Source organism: Ricinus communis, chromosome 9 (assembly GCF_019578655.1).
Source record: "Ricinus communis isolate WT05 ecotype wild-type chromosome 9, ASM1957865v1, whole genome shotgun sequence".
Classification (NCBI taxonomy): Eukaryota; Viridiplantae; Streptophyta; class Magnoliopsida; order Malpighiales; family Euphorbiaceae; genus Ricinus; species Ricinus communis.
This window is the reverse complement of record NC_063264.1, coordinates 14,955,124-14,961,919: the sequence shown is the minus strand read 5'-3', so window position 1 is coordinate 14,961,919 and position 6,796 is coordinate 14,955,124. Positions and strand designations below refer to the sequence as shown.

Genomic DNA, 6,796 nt, shown 5'->3' with positions numbered 1-6,796 from the left:
AATTCATTGAATAAGATTAAAGTTTTATAGGAAAGTAACTGATTGCTTGAAAATACTGCAAGCTTGAACATATTGGAAAATTAAACATTAAAGATTATTAGAATAATAATTTTTATTATATTTTAAAAGTAAAATTTATAGACTCTGAATCTATTTTATTTTAATATATATTTGATTGGTTAGAATTTGCTCACTAGAAGATCTTTATGTATTTATTGACATATTCTCTACTCCTTAGTTTATTCTTCAATAAACGTTGCCACTTTGTAAGTACATGCAGATAACTTCCTTACTTTGTATATATAGAATAGGTGTAACTTTCATAGTTTACTTTCTTACTTTACTTAATTTCCTTTTCATTTCACAAAAATGTGCTTCAACTTCTAAAATACTCTTCAATACCCACCACTACTTTTTTTTTTTTTTTCCGTCTCCGTTACTTCCTCCCCATTCTATTGAAACGTGTTGTAACATTTCAAAAGTGTTTATAACTGCTCTTTCATATCCACGGAGCCTCATTTATTAGATGTTAATAATCATTACTATTAACTAATTCTTGGCATGTGGATCGAAAATTTATTAATCGGTCAAAAATCCAATAACGAGTCAACAAATCCATGGGCTTAGGAGATTTGGATAAATATTAACTGAACTTTTCTATTGGCCTAGCCAAAATATTAGACTTGGATTAGTAATAAATTTGTGTAAACAATAAGTTCATTAAATATAATAAGTTCATTAAATATAAGGTGTAGATCCATTATTTATGACTGTAAAATTTATTAGTTAATATATGAATATATTTTTAAATTTATAAATTTTTACACTATAATCTATGAGTTTTAGATATGCATGTGATAAATCTTTTATAATTTACATACCTTTTGTTTTTAACTATAAATTTATAGTTTTTTTATGAACTTCTAGACTATAGTATATGAACTTGGAATATATATATATATAAAATGAACTTGTAATTTATAATCTACAAAGCTATTATTTTTAATGTATAATAATTTTGAAAAGATTTTTAAGATAATAAATTATATTTAAAGAAGTTTCTACTTTAACTTAATATCCTAAATACATCAAATATAGAAAATAATAGATCTTAATCTGAATGATTAATTAGAAAGGTATGTATGATTTTAGAAAGATAAAAATGAAACCAAGAAGAAATATGCCAAATAACAACGTACCTATTTTTTTTAAGATGCATACACAACTTTTGAACTCGTACCGTTTAGTCAGGTGGCATCCTAACTTATTTAACCATATTAATACTTATATTAGGTTTTATATCATATACGAGTACTTATTTGCTAATGTGTATAAACACGTAATATCATGTAAATTTTAGCAAGTGGAACATAATTGAGGCTTTAGTTGATTCTATAAATATTTTAATATAAATTCTAGGAAAAAAAATAAAATATATTATTATTAGACTCTTTTGTATTTAGAGAACTGTAATTTTTTTATGATAAATTTTTTTTATGTTTTATTTTTCTTGCATTTTAATACTCTATTATCTAATATTATTTTTATTTTTATAATAAAATTAATAAGATATTAGTTTTAATAATAAAATTATTTTGTAAGCAATTTACCATCAAATTGACTATCAAGACACTCCAAAAAATATTATAGTTTTATTTAAAATCTTTTCATTTTATTTCAAATAAAATTAAAATATATTAATTATATTTATTATGAGTACAACGTAATTAGTTATATGCTAGATTACTCAATAAATATTTTTCTATTGAAATGAATATAATATTTATATTAAATTAGAAAAAATTAAGGATATTAATTTATAAGGTAGTAATAGGATTTTTTTGTCATAAAAAATTAATTTTTTTAACTGTAAAAACATCAAATTACAATATTCTTATACTTTTTTCTAATTGTTATAACATACATCTTTTATCCACGTAAGTATTTTTTATATAATATCATGATTCTGTCAATTATATTTTTTATTCCTTTAAATTTTGTTAGTATTTCATAATATTTCTAATATCTTTTTATTCCTGAAAAAAGTTTTAAAACATACTTATCTAGATGCATAAACTTAAGTAAAGTGTATAATTGAAGAATAAATAGGTTTTTAAAATTATACATCTAAGAATTTACTTATTAAATATTATATAGGGGTGAAGATATATTTTATAAAAATTGTAAAATATTAAAGAAATCATAGAATCAAAAAACATTTAACAGACATTATGAAGTATGATTTTTTTTTTAAGGATCATAATATCTTATAAAAAATATAAGAACTTTATAAAATATTTATAATATTTCTATATCTCATAAATTAACTTCAGATATAAATAAGTGTGGTTCAATGATAAGTCCCTCAAATTCGAGTTCTTTCTTATGCACTAGGTGTGGTTTAACCATTACGGTGAGTGTAAAAAAATAATTATCCTTTATAACTGGTTAATCCTCTCATAAATAAAAAAAATCGTTGATAAAAATTATTATTATAAGTTTTGAAATATTAAAAAAATTAGATTAAAGTCTCCACTGAGTAAATGTTACAAGTTCAAGAATCTGTACAGGCATTTGGCGTATGTATATTACTCGTACGATCCTTGTGTAACAAACTCTTTGCTGGTGCATTTTTTGGGATCTGATTGTACTTTGTCTCTTCTATATTCTGGTTTGGTGGGGCCCTTCATATCCTATCTTTCATAATTAGTTGAGATTATTTTTTATTTTTATATTATATTTTATATTTTTAATATTTAAAAATTATATTTCTTTACGTTTTATTTTATACATTTAGACCAAAATATCTTTCTGCTAACTATTACTTAGGTCTAGTTAAATATTATTTACAATTTTGTTTCTTATTAATATATAAATGACCTTTTATATCTTTTTATTACACTAATTCTTTTATATTTTGAAAATAAATAAAATTAAAGGACTAAATTGATAGAAAAAGAAATATAATTTAATTCTTAAACATGATTTTAGTGTCTAATAAAATTAATAATTAGAATAAATTTATTTTATCTTGATGTCTAAAATTAAATTTAATGAATTTTTATATCTTGCTAAATATAAATGATTTTAAAAATATTTATGTTTTATTAATAATTATACTAAAAGTTAGAGTAAATAAAAGAATATTAATTAATTATTTTTATTAGACAATAAAATTAACTTTTTGAAAACAAAATTATACCTTAGTTTAATAAAAAATAATTTTAGATGAGTAAGATATTTTAATATAAATTTAATAATCAAGTTAAATTATTTTATTAATTTGGTTTCTTGCTGACATGATTTTGAATAAAGGATATAAAATTAGTTTTATTAAAAGATTCCAAGATTTTAGTATAATAAATAAAATATAAAAGACAATTTTGTTGTATGTAATTTGACACATGTCTTTAAATTCAATTTTAATGAAGTTTGAATAAATAGTTAGTATTAATTAGGAAGAATTTAGGCGTAATTAAGAGTTTATTTAGGTTATACTATTATTCTAGTATTTTATTTATTTTTGGTCTATTTAGAAATTTATATTTGATTTTAATAAGTTTTTTTTTCTAAGTATGGCTTGACACAAGGTCGTGCTAGAAGCCGTGTCTACCTCTAGATTTTGAAGAATATGACACACGGGAATTACACGGACGTTCTCCAAACAGTGCTTGCTTATACCCGAATCGAAGAAGTTGTGAAAGTTCAGCATGACATTATATACGGGCATGCGCTAAGCCGTGCTATAAAGTGAAGGACGTGAAATGACCGTGTGCCAAGCTGTGTCAAATAAAATAGAGTTTTCTTTCACATGAAACTTAAAAATTTAGGGTAAAGGTTTCCTTTGAGTCTTGGCTATAAAAATGCGGACAAGTAGTTATTCTAAAACAACAACCAACATAGATGCAAAGCTTTTGAAGACTCATTCAAGTACATTAAGAGGTTTGTGTGAGGATTCAAGAGTTTAAATTAACTACTTTCTTCTTTGATTTCTTTAATGATACTAATATGTATTGCTGCAATCATGCGCGACTAAACTCTTCTTAGGGTTTGGATTTGCATAGCTAGTCTATTACTTGTTTGGATCTTTATTTATTTTCAATGAATTAATTTTCAGTCAATTTTATGAATTGCTTTTAATTGCTCTTGTATTTGATTTTAGACCTGATTAATTACATGTATTTGAGTAAATTAGAGACAATGAAAGTTGCATGATTTATCAGCTCATAGACTTGTAAAACATAGAAACCTTGATCAGAAAGTAGACGAATCCTTTGGGGAGCAATAAATTACTAAGAAACTTAACGAACCCTAGTTAATTGACGTGACCATGAAAATAGGTTGTAATTAACTTTGATATTCTTAGATGAGCTCGAAAAAGACTTTAAGTAATATGAGTGATTACCATTGATTAAGTTAATGATTTGAACTGTGAAAAAATCATGTAATTCGAGTAATAGCTAGTGAAACAAATATGGACTCTAGTTTTAATTATTAGATTTTTTTAAAAAATTATTATTAGTTTTAAGTTCTTTTTTCTTATTAGTTATTTATTCAATCACAGCTATTCGATTTTGTCAGATTGTGGAAATACCATTAAGCTGGTACTTGGTATCAATTTCCTCGTGGGAGTGACACTCATATTCACTTTTTACTACTTGTTGTAATATGTGCACTTGCAGAATTTGCCTAACAAGTTTTTGGCGCCATTGCTAGGGAGATCAGTAATACTAATATTAGCGTACTTTTTATTTCTGCTAGACTAACATCTTTATTTCTATTTTATTTAATTAATTTTACTTTTTCTTTTCAGGTACTTGACTCTTGTTTATGCAAACAAGATTGAAACATCTTGAACTAGAACAAGTAAATCCAGAAATTGAAAGACCTACAAAAAGAACCGAAAGGAGAAAAGGAAAAAAGATAAAAAGAATGGCTAAAACAGCAAGAGAAGCTAGAGCTTTAGAAGAATATGGGGTTCCAAGTCTCACAGGAAGCTAAAATTGCATTATGAAGCCAACTATCGAAGCTAATACCTTTGAAATTCCAAATGGTTTTGCAATATTAGTTCGGTGGACTACCATCAGAGGATCCCAATACTTATCTAGCCTCTTTTCTAGACATTTATGACACTTTTTAAGAATAATGGAGTGAGCATAGATGTTATTCGCCTTAGGTTATTTCCCTTCTCATTGAGAGATAAAGCAAAATTATGGATGAGATCATTGGCACCAAATTCCATCTCTTTATTGAATACACTTTCTAAGGCATTTCTTACTAGGTACTACCTGCCTAGAAAGACTACCAAATATCACCAAGACCTTTCTAGGTTAAGCAACAATCTGGAGAATCTCTTTATGAAGCTTGAAAGAGATTTAAAGACTTGCAAAAACATTGCCCACACTATGGTATTCCAAACTAGCTTCTCATGCAAGGTTTCTATCAAGGATTGTCTGAATCCTTACAAATTACCACTGATGCTACTGCACAAGCCTCCTTTATGAGTAAGACACCGGATGATACATATGTACTCTTAGAGAAGATGCCATCTAATAATTATCAATGGCATGGGGAGCAAATCAGCCTAGAAAAGCAGTAGCAGTGTATGAGGTTGATAGGTTAAGCATGGTAAATGCCAAGTTGGATTCCTTAATTAAGAAATTAGAAAGGTTGAATTTTGTAGGTTATCCATCACAAGTGCTATCTTGCAAAGTGTATGGAGGAGGACACTCTACTATAAAATGTCAACAAGGTGATTCTTATTCCCAAGGCTGCTAAATTGAACAACTTAATGCTTTGGATAATTTCAATGGCAGACCTCAAGGGAATCCATACTCCAACACATACAACCCTGGGTGTAGGAAACACTCGAACTTCTCATGGTCAAATCATGGAGGGATTTCTAATTGCAATACTAATCAAGGACATAAAGCACTACCTCCACCAGGTTTTCAGCAAAAGAATTCATACCCTCAACCCGAACCCAGGAGAAACCTCGAGATGATGATGGAGAACTTCATCCAATCCTAAAATAAGACAATGCAAGCAGTTTAAGAAAGTCTAAAGCAGCAAGAAGAAAGGTTAGAACAATTGGCCATGCACAATAAGATGCTAGAACACCAAATAACATCACAAGCAAGTTCCTCAAATTTTCATCAAATATGCCATCTACCTAGCCAACCTAAAAATCCTAGAGAGCATGCAAAGGCTGTAACTTTAAGGAGTGGAAAAAAATTGCGTGAAGTTAAGCACAAGGTTAAGCAACCAAGAGAAGAGCCAAACTAGATGCAAGCTGAAGGTGATATACCAAAGAGTGATCAGCACGAGCCCAAAGAAGCCAAGATTCCTTAATTGTCATTCCCTCAATGGATTAACAATGGAACACTTGACAAGCAATTTCAAAAGGTCTTAAAAGTGGTCAAACACTTAGACATCACTATTCCCTTTTTGGAGGCGGTCACTGAAATGGCAAAGTATGCCAAATGCCTTAAGAATATAATATCTAACAAAAGGAGATGGGATGATCATAAGACCATACCAATGAATGAGGAATGTAGCACTGTTATCAGAAATAAGCTTCCTCCAAAGCTTAAGGATCCATGGAGTATCACTATACCTTGTTTTGTTGGTAAATTGTCTATTGGTAGAGCACTTTGTGATCTAAGAGCTAATGTAACTTTAATGCCTTTATCTTTGTGTAGAAAATTGAATATTGGATAACCTAAACCCATAAATATTTCCCTATAATTAGCCGATAGATCTATAGTCTATCCTGAAGGAATACTGGAGGATGTTC

The 6,796-nt window shown here is 27.4% G+C and overlaps 1 non-coding gene across 1 annotated transcript; it reads right to left on the bottom strand.

Annotated features, from left to right (window-relative positions):
* Positions 1-5,307: 5,307 nt before the first annotated feature.
* Positions 5,308-5,412, bottom strand: LOC125371267. The gene has a single exon (XR_007217567.1). It is a non-coding gene; the product is annotated as a small nucleolar RNA R71 (small nucleolar RNA).
* Between the last annotated feature and the right edge of the window lie 1,384 nt (positions 5,413-6,796).